Source organism: Pantherophis guttatus, chromosome 18 (genome assembly GCF_059756535.1).
Source record: "Pantherophis guttatus breed Tessera chromosome 18, ASM5975653v1, whole genome shotgun sequence".
Classification (NCBI taxonomy): Eukaryota; Metazoa; Chordata; class Lepidosauria; order Squamata; family Colubridae; genus Pantherophis; species Pantherophis guttatus.
The window spans coordinates 13,997,333-14,024,006 of record NC_142080.1 but is presented as its reverse complement, the minus strand read 5'-3'; the positions used below and the strand labels follow the sequence as shown (position 1 = coordinate 14,024,006).

At 47.0% G+C, this 26,674-nt stretch overlaps 1 protein-coding gene across 6 annotated transcripts in view; it reads right to left on the bottom strand.

Annotated features, from left to right (window-relative positions):
- Nucleotides 1-26,674, bottom strand: part of PC (pyruvate carboxylase) — a 150,371-nt gene that overhangs the window by 120,084 nt on the left and 3,613 nt on the right. For 5 of the 6 annotated variants that reach the window (XM_034427002.3, XM_034427003.3, XM_087881274.1 and 2 more), the window contains one exon: nucleotides 19,669-19,779. The gene's annotated coding sequence lies outside the window, so the exon portion shown is untranslated. Of the gene's footprint in view, nucleotides 1-19,668; nucleotides 19,780-20,121; nucleotides 20,194-26,674 lie in introns of those variants that run through there. The other variant, XM_087881275.1, reaches the window with a different exon arrangement.

The following is a 26,674-nucleotide window of genomic DNA, read 5'->3' as shown; positions in this document are numbered from 1 at the left end:
TGTTTTGTATGTTGAATGTAGTGGAGGCTTTTTCTTTGTCTCAGGATAGCATTGTATTGATTGTTTTTTGTTATGCTGGTGAGGATATTGTAGCTGTCTGGTTTGATATTAATTTTTTACCTGTCTTGGTTGTTATTGATGGACCTGTTGTTGTCATCTTTATTTTTTGTTTTACTATTTCCCAAATTTTCATACACTATGGTTCTTATAGAGTTGATGTATTTTTATTTCTGTATTAATATTAGTATTAGATTTGTTCGATGTGTATGATTGAGGAAAGGAGTCAGTATGTGAGATATCTTATCTGTTTTCTAACTTTTCTGTTGTATAATCACTAGTGTATGTATTTCTAATAATTTCTAATAATATCATTATATAAGGGTTAGGTAGGTCAGTTGAGGAGTAGGGAGAAAGTACAGTAGTTCAGCAATTCATTATTCTTATTCCTCTTAACTATAATATTTATATATCAAGTAATAATATTAATAAATCACACTTTTTATTCTAATTAATTATCAATGATTTTTGTGTGTAGTCTAAGATCATCAACCAGCTTATTTAAGACAGAATTACTATAGAAATTACTATATCTAGGCAATATCTATATAATAAATGTATATAGTTATAATCAAAACAGTTTCAATTAATCGATATATCTCTATAGAAATCTATCAAGTTACTCACAGAAAAGGGGAAAAAGTAGGAAAAGATAATACTAATCAATATAGTTAATATGCAATATAAGTTCTAATTGTTAGACAACATCAATACCTAAAGTCTCTAATTAACTATCTAAAAAGATATGGCACTTATTACTAGTATTGTATCAATCGTTCAATATCTAAGATTATTTATGAATATATATAATTTATAATAATTCTTGTTTATGTATGTTACTTACTTGATCAAAATTGGGTAAACTCTAAGTTTGAATATATAAAGTAAATGAGAGTAACTAATTACATATATTATTAAATATATAATAGTTTATCCACTATATCACATTTACACAGTTGGATTTTACTTCCATGATCTTCCTTCTTCAGTCCGTCTTCTATCACTCCAGTTTTAAAAGTTTTAAAGAAATTTGCTTTAAATAAGTCAGTATCTTCCGATTCTTCAGTAGAAAAGAGTCTCTCGTTTGTGTCTTTTTTCAGAGGGATTCAGTGTATCCTTCTGGTATCTAGTTACAATGTCTCGTATCTGTGGTTCACCTCGCCGCCGTCTCTAATTGTAAAGCGAAAGTCTCTCTTCTTCAAATCTTTTATCCACCATTCATTAAGGTTTCCGCTCTACACTTATCTCTCAGTCCACGTTTTTTCCCTGGGTCTCGCTTCCCTGTTGTCTCTCGGCACGATCACAGTTCTAATTTTACACACTTTCCTCTTCGAAGCCAATTTATTTTGTAAGTTTGTAATCCACCACCTTTTCGCAATGTTTCTTCGTTTTCACTCGCCTCCGCCGCCTGTCAAAATTGCACTGTCACTTTCAGCTTTGAATTTCCGCTCCAATCTCTCTTCCCTCGCCGCTTGTCTGGCAGTAAAGCTGCCGGTTTTTGGAGTCTCACTATCACCTGCTTCTTTTTGTTTCTTTGTAGTTATACCTTTCTTATTCTTGTTATTTATTTTAATTCTTACCGATGTCTTCTTTATTTGATCTTCGCTTCCACACTAATCAGTTGTCAACGCTCAGGCCAGCCAAGATGGCTGGTTTTTTCCCGGTTGGATTTAGGAGGATTCCTCTGAACCTTTGGGGTGATTGCTGTCCCTCCAAGGTCCTTGAGATTCCCTCTTTTGTCTATCGACCTCTCCGTGGTCAATAGTGCCTAAAAAGGCTTCCAATCGGGAATATTGGAACTACGGGGACAGGGCTCTGTTCCCCTCGTTCCTGGCACGATGACGTCACCTCCGGAAGTCCTCGGCTTAGCTTCCCTTTCAACTCTTTGGGGTTCAATGTTAATGGATGGATGTTTCTTCTTAGTGGCCCACCCTTCTGATGACCAATTCACGGTTCTTGCTCTTATTCCTGTGCTTTTCTGGCAAAGGAGCTTCCAGACCATCATTTTCCTCTGATAGGGAAAATGTCCTGTGCTCCAAATTCCTGTTAACTGATTCCTTTTCAAGCTACTCCGGCAATTTAGAATTTTTGGGAGCCTCTTTCCCTAACAAAAGTGCTTCTGTTAACTCTTCCAACTCTTCCTTTCTCTGGGTGACTCTCTTTTTGGTGGATCCATTCCAGATCCACCTTGGGTGCCAAACCCTCAGTAATTCCTTCTGAAAGAGCCTGCTAACAGACCAGACCAGAGCCTGGTCTCAATTCAGAGCTACCGACAAACATGCAATAAGGCTTGTAAAAATTGGTTGCAATTTCCCTCAGTGGTGGTTAGAGACCTAGAAAAAGAATCAGCGAAACAGGAGCAGCAAGAATAGCCCTTTGATGGTCTGACCAAAGCTTTTAGTATGATCTCTGAGACAGCCTGAAGAACTGGAGAAAGGCCAGAGCATTGGAGGAGAGCAAACAAGGATCTGTCAAGTAACAGAGAGGCAATCTGAGAAGGGGAATTATTCTAGAGCACTTTGATTCAAGAGAAAGATCTGAAAGCCCCTTGGAAATAACAGAATTATTAATTTGTTGAAAACAATCCTAGCCAAAGTAAATTTTCATCTGGTTTTTGGCTTTTTCATCAAATAACTAGTTTCTAGGATTGTGGGAATGCTGTACCTTAATTTCCACAAAGAACTTCAGCAGCCAAATTATGACAGTATGGCCTAGTGGCTCCACAGTTGGTTCAAAAGCTGCTCCTTAAACCTTTGTTTAGGCTTGTCCGCAGCTGCACTTAGGAGTCGATGCACCCCTACACTGCAAAGGCTGCAGACCAGCCCATGCACATACCTGCCAAATCTCAACTGCACATTAGGTGGAGATGGTGCTCTGCCTGCTGACTGGCTGATCCCACCATGTTTTCTGTGCTTTGTTGCTTGAGTGCCCCTTCATTAACGTTAACATTTGCAGAAGTATAAATGCAACAACTATGCAACCATCTCCAAAGGAGAGACGCACACACGGGTTCCCTCTCTCTCAGGCTTCAGAACACTTTCTCCCTGAGCGTCATTCAGCCAGAGGGAGACACCAGTGAAGCTTCATCCTATTGCTTGCAGAGGAAACACTTGTCCAACCTGTAAATGAAACAAAATCATTTGACTCCAATGTAAGCAGCTGAAAAGGGCGGAGTGGAATTTGATAAGACCAACCGAAAATTCTTTTCTTAGGCCAAAGTAGCAACAGTCACAGATACAGCAAGATGGCGATCCGGGCAGTAAAAAGCAGCCACAACAGTGTGTGATTGGCTATCAGAGGCCGAGACAGCAAGGAGAAAACAAGTGACTTTGCGGTCATTACTGATGTTGCTTGTGCAGAAATCTGCAGCAGGTCAAGACCTATTCTCTGTCATTCTGGAAAGCAGGCTGAGGTGTCAGAGAGCTGGGTGGCACCAGGCAGATTCCAGCTTCTCACTTTCGCTTGAGTTTGGGATGCAAATGCAGCTCTGGCCTGGTTAGACGTGCTGTGTGAATGCCATCTCCTTGCTCCTGAAGCACCCGCAACCGGCACTAGAGAAGCTACCTTCAGAGGAAGCCATTTCCAAAACCCAGCTAAGGAGAGAGATCTGCAAACAGAGCCCCTCTGTGCCCCTTGCCCAGGAGGGCCTGAAGAACTTCTGCCTGCCTCTCTGTTTCCCCTTTTTTTGTCCTTGCCCTTCTCCAGGCCTGACCAATGCCCCTCAGGCTCCTAACCCCTTTCCATGACCCCTGTCCCTACAAGAAGCCTCTTCCCACTGGTGGGCTCAGGCCCAAAGGGAGCCTGGCAATTGCCTTCCCCCTCCACTTGCCTCGGAGAGCAAGACCAAGTCAAAATCACAAGGCAAAGAAGGCATCACAAAGAAGCTGCCCACCTCAGAATCACCCAAGGAAGGGGGCCTTTTTGGAGGGGGGCATCACCCAAGTCAAGGAAAATAGCATTTTCCTTAATTGCTCCACCATCATCACCTGGGGGGCCTCTCCCAGTCCAGAGGATAGTGGAGGGAAGGACGGTGCCCCACAGGGTGTGTGTGCATGCATGTCTCTGTGTGTATGTGTAATAAACTACTACTGGGGAAGATCCTATCCTCCTCCCTCCCAGCTGCAACTAGAGAACCTGGCTGGCCTAGGAGAGAGCAAGGAAAATACAAAAATAGCTCAGTTGAAAAAACACAGCAATTTTTTTTTGATGACTTTGCTGCTAAGAATTTTACCCAATGCTTTGCACAATCTACCTAGGAAGCTGGCTGCAGGATTTTTCTAAGAATAGACAAGTGGCAAACTACTGACACGGCTGTGTTTGCTGGGTGCAGCCTCAGCAGGAAAAGCAGCTGAAAGGATGGAGTGACAAGAGCCAGCCAACCTTGCTTCCATCCACGGGGCAGACAAATTGCCTCGCAGCCCAGGTTGATCCCTGCCCTTCACAAATCAGGAATTGGGTGGGTGGGTGGGGGCTTCCCTTTTCCTTTCTACCGACTTTGGCTTAATGATCTACCAGTGTTTGCAGGGTGACTCTAGCTGGAATCCAGCCTTTCACCAAGGAGGTTCAAGGCCGGCCCCATCAAAGACTTAGCAGGCTCACCCCGAGCCCCATTGACCCGGACCAGAGAGGCTGCCTCCATATGCACAGTGGGTAACTGCAGGGGAGCAGGGACTCTGCTTCCCAGGTGGAAAACAAGGGAAGTCGGACAGATCCTGACTCAGAGAGACTCTGCTGAGCCAGATCGAAGGAGAGTTCGGACGGCAGTGCTTCTGTCCCTGGCAGGATCTCTAGGAAGGGCTCTCGTGGGATCTCCTCTATTCGACTCCCCTCTTCTAAGCCAACCCCATACCAGAGCCAAGTTCTGCTGGTTGCTGAGCTGCTCTTTCCTCTTTCAAAGAGCAAACCCTCCCCAGGTGCTAAAGGGAAACACCTTCAGGACTTGAAGGGTGTCCAGACTCTCTTCCTGCCCAGTCAGTCCCAGGGTCTTTTCTTTTCGCCCAAAGGCTGCAGCAACAGTTGCTCTGCGTCGTCATCTCCCAGGTTGCACAACCAAAGCCGTTTCCTTCGCAGCTGTAACTTGGGGGCTGTGTGCAGAGGGCAATCTGCAAGGGAAGGACCTCTTTCTAAGCCCATCTTGGCCTGTTTGAAAAGCAAAGCAAAGGCCGCCCTTCCTTCTCGAGAAAGCAGTTCTGCCGACAGACGTTGGCTGATGCAGAGCCCCCCACCAGAAGCCAGAAGGGATGGAAGCTCCCCTACCAGTCCCCTCAGGCCCTCCATTCACCTGGGACTGGAGCTGGCGGGAAGACTGGGTGCCTACATTGGGCCATCCTCTTCCAACCAGGAAAAGGCAGGCCACGCTGGCAGCAGGGACCCCGGTCCCCAGCTTGAATTACTCTGTTTCAGGACAGGAGGAAGCTCCCGCTGCCTCAGCACAGCCCAGGGACTGGGGAGGGGGTCAGCCATATCTTAGGGTCATTTAATAAAGAGGGCGTATATCATTATTTCTGAACTTCATTGTTTTAAAGAAAAAAAAGAAAAATAATGAAAGAAGAAAAAAAAAGTGCATGAATAAAGGAATTATGGAGCTTGTACCTTGAGTGTTTTATTACACTGTTCATGGAAAATCAGTCATACAAAACCAGACTTAATTACTTTTGATGATATGAAAGATTTTATGGATCGTTTTGGATCTCTTAAGCTACATGCCAAAGTCTTCCCTATTTTGCCACAGGCAGTCCTCCACTGTTTGAAGTCACAATGGACTTCCCTTGGCACTACCTGTGACCCAGATGCCAAGTGCCAGCGTGGTCACACAACAACCGAGCTTCAGGCACTGAGCCACACGGCATCCCATAGTTATGGGGCCATTTTTTAATGATGCGTTTGCCAAAAACTGGCACTTATTTCTGCAAAACCAGGCCACTTAAAGAGCATGGAGGTTGCTTAATCACTGTGGTGATTCACTTAACGACTGCCACAAAAATAGTCATAAAATAGGATCGGTCACATGGCTGATGCATTTTATGACCTTCATACCTTACAACCATGATGGGGAGTCTTCATTATGGTCTTAAATTGAGGACTATCTGTGTTTAAGAATTACAAAAATTAAAAACTAGAACTATTGACATTAGAAAGTTCAAATACTTTTCCTTCTTCCTTACTCCAGGTGATTAATTTGCCTTGTTGTATAATATGTAATATTGCTTAAATATACTTAAACCAGTTGTGGATATATGTGTTAATTTTGCAATGACTACACACACCAAGTTCAAATTCCCAGAGTGATATAATGCTTTTTTTTTTCAGCATTGTACTAGATTTGCCCTGGAAGCAATGAACATCTACTGTATCTTAATAAATCCATTGTGACATTTTTGTGTTATTAATATGTCTTGGAATTATGCCTGGTTAAAAAACCAGATTCATTTCAGATTTGGCTTCTAACATTCTCTGAATAATGTGATATATTTCTTTTCAGTACTTTTGTGGCTTTTTACATGTTCATAGATACGGTAAAATAGTCTTAAGGCATTTCCAATATTTATGACTATATGGTTTGTTTATCTTTTGATTATTGACAGATTGTTGTACCATCAATGTAAGCATTTTATACCAGTTTTCTCTCAAGTTGTAATTTGCAGTAAATTTTATAGATTTATTCCATAGTTTTTCTCACTGTTGTATTGTGACTGTTTCTTTAAAATTTTGCATCCATCCTATCAAACAGTGTTTTAGTTGTTGTGTCATATCTAAGTGTACAAATCATCCTAGAGTTGTCACTCTGGGCATAAATGACCAGGCTCAAGGGATCTCCACTTTAGATGCCCTCTGTGAAGGCCGAGTGCTGAGAAGGTGGGAGGAAGAAGAGAATGAGCAACTGCAGGATGGACAGATTCAGCACGGGGACCATGGAAGACCTAAAAGACCTATGTGGGGTGCCACAAGGATCGGTCCTCTCGCCCCTTCTATTCAACATTTATGTGAAGCCGCTGGGTGAGATCATCCGTGGTTTTGGGGTGAAGTACCATCAGTACACTGATGACACCCAGCTGTACATCTCCACCCCAGACCACCCCAATGATGCCCTTGAGGTGATGTCCCGATGCCTGGAGGCCGTACGGATCTGGATGGGGAGGAACAAACTCAGACTCAACCCATCCAAGACTGAGTGGCTGTGGTTTCCGTCGTCCCGATATAGTCAGTTGGCGCCATCTCTGACTATTGGGGGCGAGTCGTTGGCCCCCACAGATGGGGTTCGCATCTTGGGCATCCTCCTGGACTCACGGCTGTCTTTTGAAGAGCATATGACGGCCGTAGCCAGGAGGACTTTTTATCAGGTTCGCCTGATTCGCCAGTTGCATCCCTTTCTGGATTGGGACTCGTTACGCATGGTCACTCACGCCCTTGTCACCTCACGCCTGGATTATTGTAATGCTCTCTACATGGGGCTCCCCTTGAGAAGCACCCGAAGGCTCCAACTGGTCCAGAATGCGGCCGCGCGGGTGGTAATGGGAGCAATGTGGCGCTCTCATGTAACCCCCCTCCTGCGCGAGCTGCACTGGCTCCCAGTGGTCTTCCGGGTGCGCTTCAAGGTTTTGGTTACTATCTTTAGAGTGCTCCATGGCTCAGGACCAGGGTACTTACGAGACCGCCTCCTGCCACCAATAGCCTCTCACCGACCAGTTCGCTCCCATAGAGAGGGACTCCTCAGGGTGCCGTCGGCCAAACAATGTCGACTGACGGCCCCCAAGGGGAGAGCCTTTTCTGTGGGGGCACCTACCATCTGGAATGGGCTTCCCCCGGAGTTACGAAACATCCAAGACTTACGCATATTCCGCCGTGCCCTGAAAACATTTCTATTCCAACAAGCTGGTCTGGCCTAACTCTCCCTTTTTAATTGGCTTTTAAACTGGCTTTTAAATTGGGTTTTAAACCTCTTTAGATAAATTTGGATGTTTTTTAATCTTTGAGCCTAAATTACTTAATCTGTTTCTTAATAGTTTTTAACTTCTATATGTATTTGTATTTATTATGGCTGTTCACCGCCCTGAGTCCTTCGGGAGTAGGGCGGTATACAAATATGAAAAATAAATAAATAAATAAATAAATAAATAAATAAATAAATAAATAAATAAATAAATAAATAAATAAAAGGCCAGGCTGGGCACAGATACAGTGGGGAAAATCTATCCATGTGGCTGATAAGATTAAGCAATCAATCATATCTAAATAACATTTTATATATATAAAAAGTACACACACACATACACACCAGTAAGTAGTCTTGACCTGCATGAGCATTTCAAATACATTTTTCATAATCGTACCCTCATTTTTGAGGTCAGTTTTTACTTTTCCAACAATGTGTAGGTACAAATCAGACAGGGTATGCTGTCTGAAACCTTTACTGAAACTTTTTAATTAAAAGCTGAACACCCCAAGGTAAATGGGAATTAACACTGGGAGGATATCATCTTTGTCCCAGGGTGCTTTGTCAAACACTTTTCTGAAGACAAAATATATTGTGGCTGCAGCATTCTCTTAGTTCAACTTAATCTGCCAAGACTTGTACTTGACAAATTTCACATCAACCCAGAACCCCATTAACACTGTGCAAGAAAAACTTTGCCTGAGGGAAGCTGGAACTTCCTTTCTGAAACTGCTCCAAATGAACAATGCCTTTGAAAAAAGAAAATAAAGTGACGGGTCTTGAAGGAAGCCAGAAAGACAATGGTGCGATATCAAAGACCGCTTCCATGTTTTCTGATTTTTAAATCTCAAATTATTCCCTGGCCAGGAAGAAATCAAAACCATCGTGTTCCCTACAAACATGGAAGAAATAATACTGCAGTAAATTCAACACGCTCCCCTTATTCCTGCCCAGGTAGGCACCGACTTCAGAAGCCTTTTCTACATCAGGGCTCTAGTCTGGCTCTCTCCTGCCCTCTTGTGGCAGCACGTGGGGCACCACTGATTGAGAGCCAGATTCTCCCCCACCAGCTGTTCTGGCCCTTCCCCAAACCCATCGCTCTGCAGGGACAGCAAGAGAAAGCAAAACGCAAGGCAGGAGAGGCTTTCTCGCAGCCTCCTGTTGGGAAGGGACGCATCCTTGGGCACAGGCCTAGCCCCTGACTGTCTTTCAAGGCAAGCCATGTGATGCGGAGGCAGAAAGCCAGAGGGGCCCAACTGCGCACTCACTCACCCTGTGACCTGTCAGCAATGCCCAGCTCTGTGCAAAAAGGGAATGGATTAACCTGACATCAGAAGAACGTTAGGGGAACGCAAGCCCTAAAAAGAATTTCACCAAGAAAGCCCTGCAGCTCCCGAGGGGGTGGAGGCACTCTAGGTAACCCAGGGTCAGAGGTGGTATTCAGCCGGTTCGCACCAGTTCGGACGAAACGTTAGCGGAAATTTGGCGTGGTTCGCTGAACCGGTCGCAACCTCTAGCTAGCCACGCCCCTGAACCGGTCGCCCAGTCCCCACTCACTCACCCTGCCCGCCCGCCCACTCGACACTCGCCCTGCCTGCCCACCCTGCCCCGCCCCACCCAGCCACTACTTGCAGAATCTAGCTGCGTACTTCTGCTCACTGCTGCTGGCAAAGGTAAGGGTGGAGGGCATGGCCGGTGGGTGGGCGGAGGAGGGAGGGAAAGATGGCAGAGGGGTGATAGCAGCAGCTGGTGGACCTATGTGCGTGGGAAGAAAGGGGAGTGTGCGGGAGATCGTGGTACTGGAGCTCCTCCCGTGTGTTTCCCCAAGCCAGCCTGGCCTGCGAGGAGATCCTAGCTGCAGTTTACTCGTGAGCACCATTGGCCAGGAGAGGCAGGGAGAAAGGCCAATGGTGCTCACGAGTAAACTGAAGCTCCTAAGGGGGTTTGAGCCTCCCCGCTCACAACATCTTCACCTGAGGGCAAAACTGGCAGCAGCTTCCTGTGTCAGGAGGTCCATACTCTTCTCACTGCTGCTCGGCCTCCTCGATGCGCGGAGGCAGGAGGTGGTGGTTTCTTTCACCGCCTGCAAGCTGCAGGCAGCAGAGCGAGTAAGACAGCGATTTGCTGGCTGCCTCTAATCTGCAGTTTACTCGTGAGCACCATGCTCACAAGTAAACGAAAGAAACTGCCGCCTCCTGCCTCCACGCATCAAGGAGGCCGAGCAGCAGCAAGAAGAGCACGGACCTCCTGACCCAGGAAGTGTCTGCCAGCAATGCCCTCAGGTGAAGATGTTGTGAGCAGGGAGGCTCGACCTCCCTTAGGAGCCGCGAAGCTCCAGAGGTGCCCCTCTGACACCTGCCAAGCCTCCTCCCACCGTGCTTCTCTTCCACCTCACCAGAAGCGCTCGCAAACGACAAGACGTCTGTTATTTTGGGGAGACTGCGGGATTGCCCCCATCTGGTCTTTAGTACCTGACTCGGATGTCAGATTCCCACCACCCAGAACCAGTTCAGAGGTTCCTTTCCCCTCCCCCCCCATGGACAGAGAGAGAGGGAGGGAAGGAGGGAAAGAGAGACAAGAGAGGGGGGGAAAGAGAGAGACAAGACACACATACAGAGAGAGCAAGAGACAAGAGAGAGAGATGAGGGAGAGGAGATGAGAGAGAGGGAGAGAGAGGGAGAGATGAGAAACAGAGAGAGGGAGGGAGAAAGAGAAAGAGATGAGAAAGATGAGAGAGAAAAAGAGAGAGGAGATGACAGAGAGAGAGAGGGAGAAAGAGATGAGAGAGGGAGGGAGAAAGAGAGAGGAGCGGGAGAGAGGGAGAAAAGAGAAAGACAGAGAGAGAGATACCTGTTTAAAAGAAAATAGAAAAATGGCTCTTTGAGTGTTTAAGGTTGCAGACCCCTGAGTTAGGCAAACACCATGATCGTTAAGTGAACTTTGTGGTCATTAAGCGAACACCGTGGTTGTTAAACAAGTCAATTTTCCCCAATGGGCATTTTTAAACGGAAACCAGAAGGAATTGTTGGAAACTGGCAAAAAACATAGAAAACCTCAGTCACATGACTGTGTGGGATGTTGTAACTGGTCATAAATGTGTATGTGTGTGTGTGCACAGCTGTCAAAACTTCAAAAACAGGTCAAGTAGCTCTGGGTAGGTCAGTCGTAAATTTGAACACTTGCTAAGCAACTGGTCATTAAGCGAGGACCACTTGTATTTGGTTTGCCTTAAGGGTTCAGAGCTTATAAATAGAGGAAACACTTTGGTGAAAGCTGGAGGAAAAAGAAGCCGTTCTGGGGCCTCAGCCACTTCGGGGAGCAGAGGAGGCCGGGATGGCCTTGCCAAATTCTCTGCCCCAGCAGCAGGCACTCTTCTCAGCTGGCCCTGCCCCTTTCCTATTACCTGCTCCGGATCCCCAAGGGACCGAGGCCCCTGGCTATTAGCTGAGCAGCAGGATCTGCCCACCAACATTGGCCAGAAAGGGAGAGGAGGGGGATCAACCCCAACACTGTCAGCGTGGGGCTGTTTGAGGACCACCGGGGTCCCTTGCTACATCTGGGAGGAAAATTGGAAGGAAAAGGGGGGGGCAGAGGTGCTCCGGCATTTCCTTCTTCTGGGTTTCTAGCTTACTATTTGAGGAGATGGTTTTATGGCCTGAACAGCCTGAACTACACACACACACACACAGTCTACACACTTTTAAATATCACAAATATACATGCAGCCCGTATTGCTCATTCATTTTGTCATCCGTTTATTTTTTGACCAAAGCCACAGCCCACATCTCTCCCAGAGAGGGGCAGGGAGCTCTTAGGAGACCTTTGTCAAGCCGAACAGCTCACAATCGCTCCAGGAATTGGCTCAGCTGAGGGTCTCCCTCTGTTCCTGCTTGTTTGTTTGTATCCTGCCTTCATTATTTCTACAAACAACTCTAGGCAGCCAACATATCCAACACTCCTTCCTCCCATTTTCCACATCACAACAGCCCTGCGAGGAGGGTTGTGCTGAGAGGAAGTGATCGGCCGAAAGTCACCCAGCTGCCTTTCAGGCCTAAGGCAGAACTAGAACTCACAGCCTCCTGGCTTCGAGCCTGGTACCTCCGCCCACTAGACCAAATTAGGTCCGTGTTTAATATTTAAAGACTGTTGCTTTTTAAATTGTATATATATATCACAATTTATATACATATATTACAGCCTTATCACCAAGGTGGGGAGGCCATTGCTGCCAGAGACAGGCAGGGACAGAGAGGAGAGTCAGATGGGTAAAGAGCTTTCAGCCCTTAGAGCATTTTTTGGGCTTGGCTAAAAGCTTGCTTGCAGGAAAGGCTTTCACACACGCACCCATTCCCCACCTGGCCCAATACTTTGTAGGCTATGGCACTTGGCTTTGGGTCCCTTTTCCATAACCACAAGGGGGGGCGGGGGGGCAGAGCTGCCCCATCAGGTCACCAGCAGCGCCTCTTCCTTTCCAAACAAAAGCCCAAATCAGCGGACAGACGCCCACAGGCAGAGCAGCCTCTGGAGACGGGCAGGGGCCACTAGAGCTGCATGTCTGCTCCTCAGGAAAGGGGGAGGTGGTTTCCCCCCACCCCCCAAATCTGGGCCTGGAGCCACCTCAGTAGCAAAGGGAATCCCCAAAGGCCAGCCCAGCAGCCTCAGCAACTGGAGGCCTCCTTGCTCCGCCTGCCCTTCTGCACAGTCCCAGATATCACCACCTGCTGTTCCCCCCTCCCACAGCGACACTGAACACCATGCTCGGTAATACATCCCCCAGCCACCCAGTTCAAGGCTTCCCTCTTCTCTGCCCTCTGGAATGGAGGGAGATGCCAGGGAGGTTGGCTCACCAGCTGTTTCAGGAGGCCAAACCTGAGCTTGTCGTGATGGGAGAGGAGCAGAAGGAGGCTACTTCTGTTGGGGGGGAGGGATATTGCCCTGCTCTTGGCACCCACCACCCTTTGGCTGGGCTGCTTCTGCTCCTCCCAAAGCAGGTGGCTGGAGGGAATGCCCACTTCAGCCTCCAGGAAATTCACCCATCGAAGGGAGAAATGCGCAAGCAGCAGAGGGGAACCCGACTAGCTCAGCCGGCTGGAGTCACTGGCCAGAAGGTTTTTTCACAGGCAGCTAATGGGGACACCCAAGCGATGAGGCCCGGGGAGTGAAGGCCATGCAACAGGTTGGCACCAGACAGTGTTTCTACAGCAGTCTCAGTTGGGTGCTTTTAATATATCATGTATTATGCCTTATCTTTTGTTTACTACCCAGAGTTACACTGGCAGACAGCAGGCTACAAAAATGAAAGCAGTAAACCAACAGAGGGTACCTCTCTCCCGTCTCTGTCCAGCCTGTGGAGTCCAGTGTGCCAGGGGCCAAAGTCTCCAAAGCAGAACTGCCAGTTGCTGCCAAGAACCCAGGCAGCTGCTCTCGTGCCAGCAGCCTCCAAGCCCTTTTCTGCAGAAAATACGCAGATAAATCTGAGGGTCTCCATCTGGGGGAGTCAAGCCATGCACAGCAGAAAAACTAAATTCTGCAAATATTTCTAATACCACTCTAGCGTCTTTTCAGACCATCCCCTTCCTGTGCAGGAAGTAAGAAACCTACCTCACCACCTCTGGAAGCCACCGTATCTAGAGATGGGAGCGTCCCAAAGGAAATTTCCACAGCAAAGGCAGCATTTTAAAGACAGCATGCCGTCCTTTTGGGCTGCTGTTCCTCCATCTCAAGAGCAGAGTCAAAACAGAGGCCAGTTCAGGCAACCCACCTCAGCAGAGTACCCAAACCACAGCTTATTGAAGAGTAGAAACTGTACTGTGGCAGACAATCATGGCCTCCAACCTTTCTTTGGCTGCTGGGCAGATTGCAAACATCCATTTACTGCCGGAGCTCTGCAGTTCAAAGGGGGGGGGGGTTTGCCCCATCACCCGGCCCCCTGAGCTGCCACCAGCCTTCCTAAAGATGCTCTCAGGCCCAGGGGGACATTATTGACTGTCATTAAATCCAGGCTTTTGGCATACAAGCAAACGAGAAGAACGAACTGACTTCTCACCCAGTGATCCCAGGGGATATTTTGCAATTATTTGCATAAACTAAAAAGTGGATTTTCTGATAAGGAAGGAGGCTGAAGGCCATGGCCATCATCTCCAACACCAGCCATACAACCAAAACAAAGATGGGCTCCTGGACCTGTGCCAACTGGAAAAGGGGCCCTGATCCTAGAAAAGAGGCGCCCCAGAGAAAGTCCTCCAAGCAGCAATTGCCTGTCCCTCGAGGGCCCAGCCTGGGCCCTTCTCCTCTGCAGAGAGGCTTACCCAGAAGAGTAGCTGTGAAAATCCCATTCAGTCTCAGCTCCGCCTTTCCAAACAGAGCCAATGCTAGTTGCGTAGCCTCCTTGTGGAGAGTTAGGAACACATCAAAGAAATTCTGCACACAGCAACACGCAGGTGTAGGTCCCTGCCATCTGTTCATCTGCCCAGCCTTCCTGAGGAGTAAATGCCCCTCCTCCTAAGGCTTTCCCAGGCAGTTGGCTTCCGCTGCTCTTTTCTGCCCTGAAAGTGCCATGGAGTGCAGTATCACTCCAAGCCACCAGGACGCATCTGCCAAACTACCCAAGCTCCCCTGAAAGTGCCCGTCTGGACTCATCTCTTCTTTCCATTGCAAGAAAAGCCATCAGAGACTCAACTGGCCTTGGGGTGACCAGCAGGTGGGGACGGGGTGTGTGTCTCTACTTAGGAATTCTACCTAAGCAAAACTGTCAGAGGGAAGACGGTAATGTTTCCACAGTTAGAGAGGAACCAGAGACTCCTCAGAGTGTGCCAAGGACTCCGCAGTAAGAGCTCTGGTTCACCTGCCCAAATCGCTCAGAATCCCTGCAATGGGGAACGTGGCCGATTACACGTACATGGCAGGAACAGTCCCCAGACCTCAAGAAAGTAGAATTTTTAAAAATCCAAGTTGGGGGGGTGGGGGGTTTCCAAGGCAGGAGATCTACTGGGAAAAGCAACTCAAAACCGGGTGTGGGTGTGGGCGCAATGGTACAATTGGCACAACTGTTCCAACGAGGGGAAAATGAAAGTCAACTGCAGGTCTGTGGCTGCCCAACCAAGAGCGCCCATCTCATGAGGGAAAGCAGAGCTTGGAATGAGCCGAGTTGGGGAAAGGATCCCAGCTACAGACCAAAGAGCTTCCTCAGATGCAGCCAAAATCAAAGCAATGGCATCTGCTGCTAAAAGACAAGGCAGACCCCTCCATGCTGGATTTAGCTCCGTTTCCTCCAGAAAAGAGGAACCCTGTTCCACCAATCTCTTCCGCATAGAGCAGGAGGAAGGGGCAGGATTTAAGCCTGGTCACGGAACATAACTCTCCTTTGAGTTTAAAAAGGCAGAGATAAATGCATTGCATTCCAAAACAGTAAAGGAATTTGTCAACCACTTTTGAGAAATCACAAAGAATGGATCAAAGGGGAACAAGTTTTGTTCTCCTCTTCAAAAGTGGGTGAGAAAGAAAACCGGGAAACTGCAGATCTACCACAGGTCATAAACAGATTGAGATCCATGGCTGGCTTTAAAACTACAGAATGGCTCCACATCAAATTGAAATAGGATAAATGGAAATAATACAAAATTCTTCATTTAGGAAAAAAAGTCGAATGCACAGGTCTGGGGAAAGGGAATTGGCGTGTATGAAAAGACCATTAGGATGATAAATGAGAACAAGCTGAAGTGTGAAGTAATTCCCCAAACATAAACGTTTCATTCATCATCATCTCATTAGATTCATACCTGGCCAGTTTAGGTTATCACACTGTTATTTAGGTTCAGAGAAACTTCAGAGGGTTTCAGAGGAGAAAAATGAGGATGATCAGAAGAGATAAAGGGAAGTTAGCCTTCAGTAAAGATAACTAAGATAAGATGAAGAGAGCCCCTTTCAAGCATTTTAAGGTGTGTCACACAAAGATCTGATTTCCTTTTCATCCTAAGGACACAAACAAGAATCACAGGATCATAAAATTGGAAGTGACTTCAAAGGTTACAGAGTCCAACCTCTTGCTCAACACAGGATCTATGAAAGTCTCAGAAGACCTCCGGTGAAGACAACACTCTACTCACAAGGCAGCTCAGGAAATTTCTCCTAATATCTCCTGCACTGCAGATTCAGCCTCTTAGTTCTGGACCTGCCCTCTGGATCAACAGAGAATATGTTTCCCACCCCCCCACCCCACTTTCAGGCCCCTGATGGCTGCCATCGTATCTCCCCTCAAGCCTTCTCTTCCGAAGGCAGTTCCATTCCTGCTTCTCAGAGGACCTGACTTCTTCATGCTCTAGAAGCCCATCTATGAGCTTGCTCTGGCTGCTCAATGTCCCAGGCAAAGGAACAAATATTTACTGCAACCCAGACTCTGCTTTGTTAGGACATACCAAACCTGCCTTTTTAGTGTGAAAGAACATGTTTTACAGGGCCTCAGAAAAAGCCCTCTGGGCCTCCACTCTATCCTACTTTTCTACTTTTCTATCCTACTTTTAAAGCTGAAGCAGAGCCTTTAATGACCACCATTCAACCGACAGTGAGCACATCTAACAGTAGCATCACCTGAATATTAACATTTTATTATAGAAGAGCTTTGTGGAATGTTTTCCTGGTGCCTGTTATTCCCACGGTTAATATTTCAAGACTTGTTCATGACAAACTCATTCTGGCTCTCATGGACTGATTGACGCATTCCTAGCCAAACAGTCACAAATGTCCAGTTAATCTGTGTGGAAGAGCTTGGAGCAGGAGAGGGGCCAGAGTGAGGCCTTCCCTTCCCTCTTTGGAAGACAAGGACTACATTTAGTCTCTTCCTGTCTTCTGGAATCTCACCAGATCTCTGTGGAAGTTGCCCATCCAAGGACTAACCAACCTGAACCTGCTAAATTTCCGAGCCCAACTCAACTCAGGCAGCCTTAAAATATTAAAAGGGTTGCCTTGTTGTTCAACTGAGTAACAATAATGGGGCAGCCCCAAAGGAGGAATACATAAATCAGCCATCAATGTGGTAAGAACGGGGAAAAAACACAACCAGGAGGGCATAATTCCTGCAGGGACTTGAAGAACTGGCTTTGCAAGGGACTGGAACCAATTTGCTTGGAAGAGACGCAGAACAACTAAAGTGATTTGTCAACCATCATCAGGGTTGAGCCGAGAGGCTTAGATCCCACCCCGGCAGACCAGGAAATTGGAAAAGGAGATATTGAGCCGGAAGGGGGAAAAGTTGCCAAACTATACCAGCTAAAAGCTCTCTGGCTTAAAAACAAAATCAGTGTGTTGCCTTCTGACATCTTCACTTCCCTCGGGACAACCTTCTCCCATCAACATTGGCCGGCCTGAGAAGATCCAATAGGGTGGGCTCCCTCCACACCACTTCTGTCAAGGGCTACCATCCACAGAGATTCTCAAAGGGAATCTTTTCAGGAATGCCCCTCACCCCAAATAGCTTGCTCCAGACAACTGAATGGCTCCACCTTCTTCACTTCAGAAGTCCATCAAATTGTGGCCCTTCCACCAGGCCACAGGCACTGGAAATTGTTCCCTCTGAAGAAGAAAGCTGTTTTAATGTCTGGCACACTGAGTGTGCTGTTCCTATTTTTTAGTTTCTTTTTTTATTGATTTACTTCAGGGTTATTACTTACATTTATTCTAAATCTTAATTTAGAAAAATGGGCAATTGTAAGAATCCACTATGACCGAAGTAGATATAGGTAGAAGCAGATATAGGTAGCTAGAGCTGTAATCCGGCCTCTGCCTCTCTTCTCCTGAGGCTTTCTTTCTGAGAGAAAAGCAACTAACACATTTTAACTCCATCACGTATGTCACAGTCTCCATGAATCCAACATGCTCGGATTCATGTGCATCTCCTGTGATTTACAGGTGTGTTATACTTGTGTCAAAGTCAGATTCCAAGAAACAGCCTGATGGATCTTCCTCCATCCCCCATGCATTAAGAGGAGATCCCTAAATCCAACAGCACTTGGATCAACCAAGAAGGTCATTTAAAGCATATTTGAGAATACCACAAATCTACATTGAGCTACTGCCGATTCTTAACTATAGATAGTCCTTGAATTATGGCCACAATAAAGTCTAAAATTTCTGTTGCTAAGTGAGACATTTGTTAAGTGAATTTTGCTCCATTTTACAACCTTTCCTAACACGGTTGTTAAGTGAATTACTGTAGTTGTTAAGTTAGTAACATGGTTGTTAGCTTCCCCATTGACTCTGCTTGCCAGAAAATCACAAAAGGGGATCCCATGATCCCAGGACACTGCGACCGTCATACTTATCAGTGCCAATTTTGATCATTGATCCTGGGGATGCTGCAACAGTCATAGGTGATGGAAATGGCCATGTCACTTTTTTCAGTCCCACTGTAACTTAGAACGGTCACTACTGGGACACTGTGGGTCAAGGACTTAAGGAACGCAGGAGGAGAAGGAAGGTATTTGTTTTGCGTGTGTTTCCAAAGTACACAATGAGTAAAGGAGCTACAAATGGATCAGCCCAACACTTGTGCAACACTGATAAGATCCAGCAGGGCACTTAATATTAACTCAGGCTGAGAGAAGTCCGTCGCCCGATGGACTGCAGGTGGCCTGGAGTACGCCAGCCCTTCAGCCATGCCTCTGTGGCCCCCTCCCCTCCGGTTCTTTTTTCTTCCAGCTGAGATTCTTCCTCCAGACCTGGGGGGCAGGGAGGACAGGATAGGAAATGGGGGGGGGAGGCAAAGCAGCAGATGGAGTTGTTGAGGTAGAAGTGGCTCTTTCTGGCCGCTACTCCTGACACCGGCCAGAAAATTAACCACGGGTTTGTCTTATAAATTGTTTCAACTTCTACCCTCAAAACAATGCTATAGGGCACTGCACACCAGAACAGCTAGACACAAGGACAGTTTTTTCCCAAATGCCATCACTCTGCTAAACAACTAATTCCCACAACACTGTCAAATTATTTACTGTGTAATACTATTATTCTTCTCATCCTTCCTAGTACCTATCTCTTCCCACTTATGACTATAACCATGTTGCTTGTATCTTTACAATTTATATTATTTGTTTCCCAGTACGATTTGATTATTAGTAACCTATGACTAAGTGTTGTATCTTATGATTCTTGATGAATGTATTTTATTTTTCTTTATGTACACTGAGAGCATATGCATCAAAGAAAAATTCCGTGTGTGTCCAATCACACTTGGCCAATAAAGAATTCTATTCTATTCTATTCTAAAATTAACCACAGGTTTGTCGCCCCATGTAACCCCAAAAGTCAGCCAAACCAATGACTTATGCTTTAAATAAATGAAATTAAAACAAGCCATGTTTTCAGATGGATTCTGTCTTATCATTGTCAGTTTGGGCAAGGCAACTGGAACCACAGCATGGTTTAGGATGTCATGTGGACTTGCCCGTGTTGAAAACACGAGAGTCAACATTGGACATTTTGGAAGAGAACAAAATAGCCTTCAGTTCTAAAGCCGACTTTTAACTGTTCTTCTACTCTGCAGGCCCTCTAACAGAAGAGCAGCTGCAAGCACCCAATGAAGCCTGAGGGCCATTTGGGGCGGGATGCCTTGGCACCAATGCCTCCATCCTGCCTGTGATGTTGCCCATCGCTCCCCTCTCCCTGCAATGCCCCCAAGGACACACCTTTCTTCCAGGAAGCGTTCCTCTTCTGGCACACTCAGCAAAGGGGCCCGAACCCCAGGGTTCTCTGCAAGGCAGCCAAATGATCCAGTCTCAAAGAAGCAGGAATGTGGCCTGTAGAGGGAAAGGGGAAAAGGGACAATTGGTCATCCATCCTCCTTCCAAACTCTTCTGAAAGGAGCTGCTAAAGGGGGCGGTTCCCAGCAGCCACACATCCTCTGGGGCAAATCCTGTCTCCCAATTCAGCTGGGGACAAGCCTGAAGGTGAAGTTTACAGGTCTTTCTTCAGCTTGAGAACTGACACTCATCCCAAGACTTGGAAGGCCCACTGCCTTTTCAGCACCGTCTCATCTCAGAGCAGAGGGGCACAATTGAGGATTCAAAATACCAGTTGACTATTTCCTAAGAAAACCCAATTCCAATTGAATTTACATGTGACATTCTCCAGCACCTTACCCCAAAAGCAAGAATAGATTGGAAGAAGTTGTACTCTCCTGAACTACAAGCTTTTGGGGAACAGGCGTCACTGGCAAACACAGAAAGGGTCAGGGTGGGATGTGGACTGGAGTCCCAGGAAGGAGGGGCTGCACTCCAGAGGACCAAGAGAGGTTTATAGCGTTGGATCTAATCATTGAAAGAGGGTCCAGATGGCTCCTCCCTAGACGTTGGGCAACTTTAACAACGCAAGTAGCTGCTTTAGTTTGGCAAGGGTTGTGAAATGTGAGGAACAATAAACGAAGGGGGGCTTCAGAAATAACTGTGTTTCTCTTGGTTTTTGGAGCCTGCCACAAAAATCAATTCAGCCGAAACTGCAAAGCCCTCCTCGGTCTTGCTCTCCATTTCATTTTCCAGATGAGCTGATGCTGCGTAACTGGAACAAGCTGGTTGACAGGTAAAGAAAGTGGGAGCCTTTAGCCAGTTTTGGCCTCATTGGGTGGGGGGGGGAGGAGGACAGAAATCCCCATGTTAATCACAAGACAGTTGGAAGTGCTCAGTGGTAACATAGCGGAAGAATCGGTAAAAGTTAAATGGGGAGATGTACAAAAACAGGAGCTACCTTCAATTACTAAGAGATGCACTGGCAAGTACTAAAAGCTACAGAAAGTTAAAAAGAAACTCAAAGCTCAAAAGGAACTTGGGCTTGGAAAGGAGGCCACAATAAAAGGTGACGGGGGGGGGGTAGGTGGGGGAGTATCAGTAAGAATAGAAACAAAACGTGACAATCACATTTGCAGGCAACCAAGTCAAGATTCCGGAGGATCTTGAGGAACTGGGACACCAGGCCAGGCCTGGACACCTTGAACTGAGTGGGGTGCTGCTGAGCAACCAGCAGGTCAGCGTCTGCTCCCCCACCTCCTGCCACCCAAGAGAAAGGGGGGAGCTGCGGTCAGAGATCTCCGTGGGGACTCCCCTGGGCACAAGACGGTTATGCTGCCTCCGAGGGCCAGCAACTTGTGGGAGCGAGGGGGTGGCTTTGGGCTCGAGAGACCCAGGTCATCCTTACAGCATTTCCTAGGGGCCACGCAGAGGGCCAAGAAGGGGGTGGAGGTGGTTTCCCTGGAGCATCATCTCCCCCAAAGCAAACCATGCTCCGAGAAACCCTTTAGCCGGCATTCTGAGTACCGGGTGAGTGCCGAAGGGAAGCCAAGCCAGGATCTGTAAATATTCTGCGGACCAAAAAATATCCTTCAGAAGGCAAACAAAGGAAGAAACCTGCTAAGTAAACAAAGGGGGGAGAGGGGGGAGAAGAGAGCTAAATCGGTTCCCTTCCTTTGCCAAAGAAACTTGAAAAGCAAGTTGGTAACTGGAACCAGGGCAAACCTCCTTGAAAAGGGCCAAGGGTGCCGTGTTCCCGTTTCAGGCAACCAGCAGCGCATCACCGGCAAAGACCCCAATCCCAACTTCGTGGCTGGTTATAACGGAGCCAAAGCCCCCGCAGCAGAAGGGGGATATCGGGGTGGTCCTCTCCTACATCCGCCTGACCAGCTGACCAGGGCAGAGGGGGCTTCTACCCAGCAAAGCCAGGTACACAAAATGCCTCTGACCCTGGAGACTGCAAAACTACTTTCCTCCCAACCCCACACCTCTTCCCCTCTTCTTCAAAGCTTGCCCCACATATGAACAAAGCCACTGCATGGCCACCTCCTTCAGAATTTCTCTCCATGAATCTACACCGGTCACTTTGCATTTCATCCTTGCTAAAATGTTCCAGGTTCACCATTTGTTGAGTTGAGTCAATGACTTCAGTCTTCAAGGGGAAAGAAGTTACAGCCCCACCACCACTCCCCAGATCAGCTCTTGCATGCACAGAGACCGGAGGTGGCCACAAAGTAAAAAGCAGAGGGCCATCTGCCTGGGGGGGTTACATTGGGATTCCTGCCAACAGGCTGGCCTGAGGGCCCAGGTGGCCTCTTTCCACTCTAGCAATCTGCAAATGGGAGCCCCCACTAGGCACAGGAAGAAGCAATCGGGGCCCATAGCAGTTCTGGCAAGAACAAGGGGGACCCAGAGGGATCACCAGGGGGGCCTGGGTGGGCCTGGAGACCAAGGAGCATCGGGCACTTTCTTCTGTCTTTGGAGGAGAACCTGAAGCACTGATCAAAAGACACCCCAGAAGACAACAAAGGAGATGACCAGCACTGGCTGTTAAAAACAGGGATGGCTCTGACCGGGAGGGGGGGGCACAGCTGGACTCAAGCTGGGTCTGAAGAAGACGGGGGAGCTTGACTGGGGGGCAGAGGGCAGTGCTACTTTTTCTGCTTCATACTGCAAGCAGGTGCCCGTTGGGAGTTTTCTGGCTCAGTCAGAGGGAGCCCCCTCCCTTTCCCTTCTGTTCAGGCTCACCCTCTAATCTTACACATACGCACGCACACGCACACGCACACACACACACACACACACAGGGGGCTGCCATGTTCCCTCTTATCAGCAGGAGCACACAAAGGCTCCTCTGGGCGCTCAGCTTCCCTCCCAACAGACTTTCTCCCTTGCAAGGTTTCGGTTATCAGCTGCCCAGCCAAATCAAAGCTGTAACTCCCTCTGCCCGTCTTCTCCTTGGTTGGGCTCAGGGAGGAGGGAATTCACGGGACACAAAAGAAACAAAAAGGGGCCCCGAGTTAGGCACATATTTACTTACCAAATGGAAAGCTTGTCCATCTGGTACAGGAGGCTCAAAATGCTATAAAATGCCCAGAAATACAGGTAGTTCTTGACTTACAACCACTCATTTAGTGACCAAAGTTACAAACGCACTAAAGTAACTTACGACTGGTCCTCGCGCTTACAACCAACACAGCATCTTTGTGGTCACCAGATCAAAATTTGGGTGCTTGGCAACCTTCCCAGCCAGCTTCCAGCAAGCCAAGTCAATGGGGGAAGCTGGATTCATTTAATGACTGCAATGATTGGCTTAATAACTGTGGCAAAAAACAGAAAATCGGGTGTGGCTCATTTAACAGCTGTCAATTAATAACAGAAATTCTGGCCTCCAGGTCCTGCCAATCTTACTCAACTTTCCGAAGGGAGCAGCCAGCTGTGCTCCACGAGTGGGAAAGGAAAAGAGCCAGGAGGCTGCCCTGAAGATCAACTGAGCCAGCAGTGGCCCATAAGGGAGACAGCCTGTTATTTACTGACACCCTTTTGTAGGCCATCCAACTCCCAGGGACTCCAGGCAGGTGAAGAAAAAGAGTAAGTGCTCCCAAGCAGCCCCAGCTCCTCCCGGATGGCGGGTGAGGGAGTCACTCCCCTCGAGGGGAAGCTGCCCCACTGCAACACCCCATTCAGAATCAGGGCCTGTCTCTGCCCTTCAGCTCAGTCTCCCTCCTGATCTTGGAAGGAAGGAGGCACCCAAATCCCCAACAAAGGCTCCCAAAATAACTGATCCCCGAGTAGGAGCCGGGGGGGGGTGGGTGGGTGTCTGTTGCCAGCACCTCAGCGGTGATGCAAAGAAGGACGTCCACCCCACCCCACTTACTGTATCTCCCATTGATCCAAACTACTTCCAACCTAGAAATAAGCCTGAAATTGAAAGAGATGGGTGCACAATAAGTAAAATACACCAGTATTAAATGCTGTCCTTCAAATTAAAGATTCTTCTACAACACCCTTTTAAATCACAAGTAACAGTTGTTAACAGCACAAACAGTAAATCCGTTCTCAGGCCCTTCGCTCAAGCTCACAAAACATCCTGCTTTTTAATAAAAGTTGTGACTCAAAGGTGCTTCAGACTCCCAACTTGTGGCCTCCAGAGGCAGCTCCCTAACAAGCTCTCTTCCTCCTTCGGTGCCTATTCGAGACAGCTGCTCTCGGAGACTTCGGAATCGCCAGCTGCAAGGCACGCGCGCGCACACACACACACACACACACACACACACACACACACACACACACACAACCACCAGCTCAAGAATCCCCACATTCTAGGGCAGCATAAACCGAACACCTATTTTTCAAGCTGGACAGTCTCTGCGTAACCATCAGGAGCGTCTCTAAAAAAAGCTCCTGAAAGAAACGCAGGGGATAAATCGCATTAGCCCACGAATGACTGAATAAGGACCATTGCGCTCCATTCTATTGAGAAAAGGGTGGTGGTGGGGAACTAGGGAGCCATTGTGGATGGCCTGGAAGCTTTCAACTGAGCTGAGGCAAATGGGGCTGAAATGAAGAGAGGGGCGATCAGAACAGAATAACAAAGCAAGAAGGGACCTTGGAGGTCTTCTAGTCCAGCCCCCTGCTCAAGCAGGAGTCCCTTTCCTATTCCAGACAAGTGACTATCCAATCTCTTCTTAAAAACCTCCAGTGATGAAGCATCCACAACTTCTGGTGGCAATCAGTTCCACTGGTTAATTGTCCTCCCTGTTAGGAAGTTTTTCCTTAATTCCAGGTTGCTTCTTTCCTTGATTAGTTTCCATCCATTGCGTCTTGTCTTACCTTCAGGGGCTTTGGAAAATAGGTTGACCCAGTGGTGGGTTTCTACCGGTTCGCCCAGATTTGGGTGAACCAGTAGTGGCAGTGGTGGGCAGCTCCGCCCACCCGCACGGAGGTCAACACGGACATTCTGCGCACGCACAGAAGGTTCTGTGCATTCGTAGAAGCGCCACGCGTGAGCGAAGCAAGCACACATGCGCTCACAGTTCCAAAGCAGTACCGAAGATAAGTGGAACCCACTACTGGGTTGACCCCCGCTTCTTTGTGGCAGCCCCTCAAATATTGGAAGGCGGCTATCATGTCACCCCTTGTCCTTTTCACTAGACGTTCCAGCAAACATTCTTTATACGTTTTAGCCTCCAGCCCCCTAACAGCCTAGTCTTTGTTGCTCTTCTCCGCACTCTTTCTAAAGGTCTCAACATCTTTTTTTATAACCTCACCAAGGAGGTAAGAAGCTAATTGTTTGGAAGCAATTGAGGAATGCCCCAGACATTAGGGGCCTGGCTAAACAGGAGGGCCTGCCCACCTGCCTGCTTTGTTGGTTGCCTTACTGTGACCAGAGCAGCAAAGGATGGGAGAAGGGCAATGTCAGACTGCGGTGCTATCTCAAAATTAAATGAATTTCCAAACTGCCAATCTTTAAGGAAATCTTTCTTTAATTGAGCTCAGCCACCGGATCAGGACAAGACTGACCTTTTGCCTCCCAATCCCTCCCTTTCCGATCGCCAAATCTCTGCTTCTCATTGGCTGTCTTCCAAGTCATTCTTCAGACTTCTTTTCCTCGTCATTTCCCAGGAATGTGCCCCCTCCCCTCATTTCCACCACAACCGGGCTTCAAAGGGATTTAGCAGGCAAAAGTTTCAGAGTTTATCTCTCGCTCTCCTCTGCTCTCTCTGTGCCAGCGTTGAAATGCTGACAGGCAAGTGATGTCCCTGTCCTCCCAGAGGAAGAAAGAGGATCCAGGTTAGTCAGACAAATTGAGCTGAGATACTAGGCAAACCTATTTTTACCTATTCTTACCTAATTGATCCTCTCAAGTATGTGTGAGGAGGCTAATGCACATTTAGGAGAGGAAGGGAGCAGTGGCCTCCCAGATGCAAGCAAGGCTCGGCTCAGTCAGCAGCCAGATCAGCTCCCTCGCCTGGAATGAAACCTTGGAGGGCCCTTGGGCGGGGTGCTGGGCTGGTTTCGGTTTTTGTTTTCTTGGACAAAAAACAAAAATAGAGATGCTGTGTCCAACAGCCAAACAGAGGGCATGCTGGGTAATGGCCAAAAAATAAAAATATGCTATATTTAATAGCTAAAACAAAGGTTTATGCTGTGATTAACAGTCAAGAAATAGAAATGATTGGTTTAACATCAAAGATAATAAAAAGAGGTAGGAGATCAAAACAAGGAGGTGCATGTTGAGAGTGATAGTTAAGATAAAATGTATAAGTTAGATTTAATAATAATTAAATAATTAATGAATGTTCAATTTCTCCAATATAATTGTATGATTTATATTGTCAAAATATCCATCTAAGCAAATGAAAGAGAAAAATGAATTGTTAACTGGATAGAATTTAAGATTTAAGTAACGGGTTTTGGGGGTTAATGGTATAGTTATATAGATAGATTTGAGGGAAATATCTGTTTAAAATATTGAGTTGTGTTAATTGAAAATAAGATTTGTTAATGATTTGTTTCAATTTGTGACCGGAGCAAAAGCTTCGTTTTGAAAAGATGTGTCCTATTTTTATTTACTTTTTTTGTTTTAAAAAAATAAAAAAAAATTATCAACGAACAAATAGATCTAATACCAGAACTATTCTTATTAGACATATTAAGGGGAAATTATAATTTAAAAACTCAGTATATCATATTACACATAACAGCAGCTAGAATCATCTACGCACAATAGTGGAAAAACGATAGTACTCCCTCTGATGAAATGGTGATAAAAAAAGTGTTAGAATGTGCAGAGATGGACAGGCTAACAATGGAAATAAAGAGATGAAACAGAATACTATTTGATTTGGGACACATGGTATAATTGGTTAGAGAATAGAAGCAAAAAAGAATAAATGTAAAAGTAAATTAA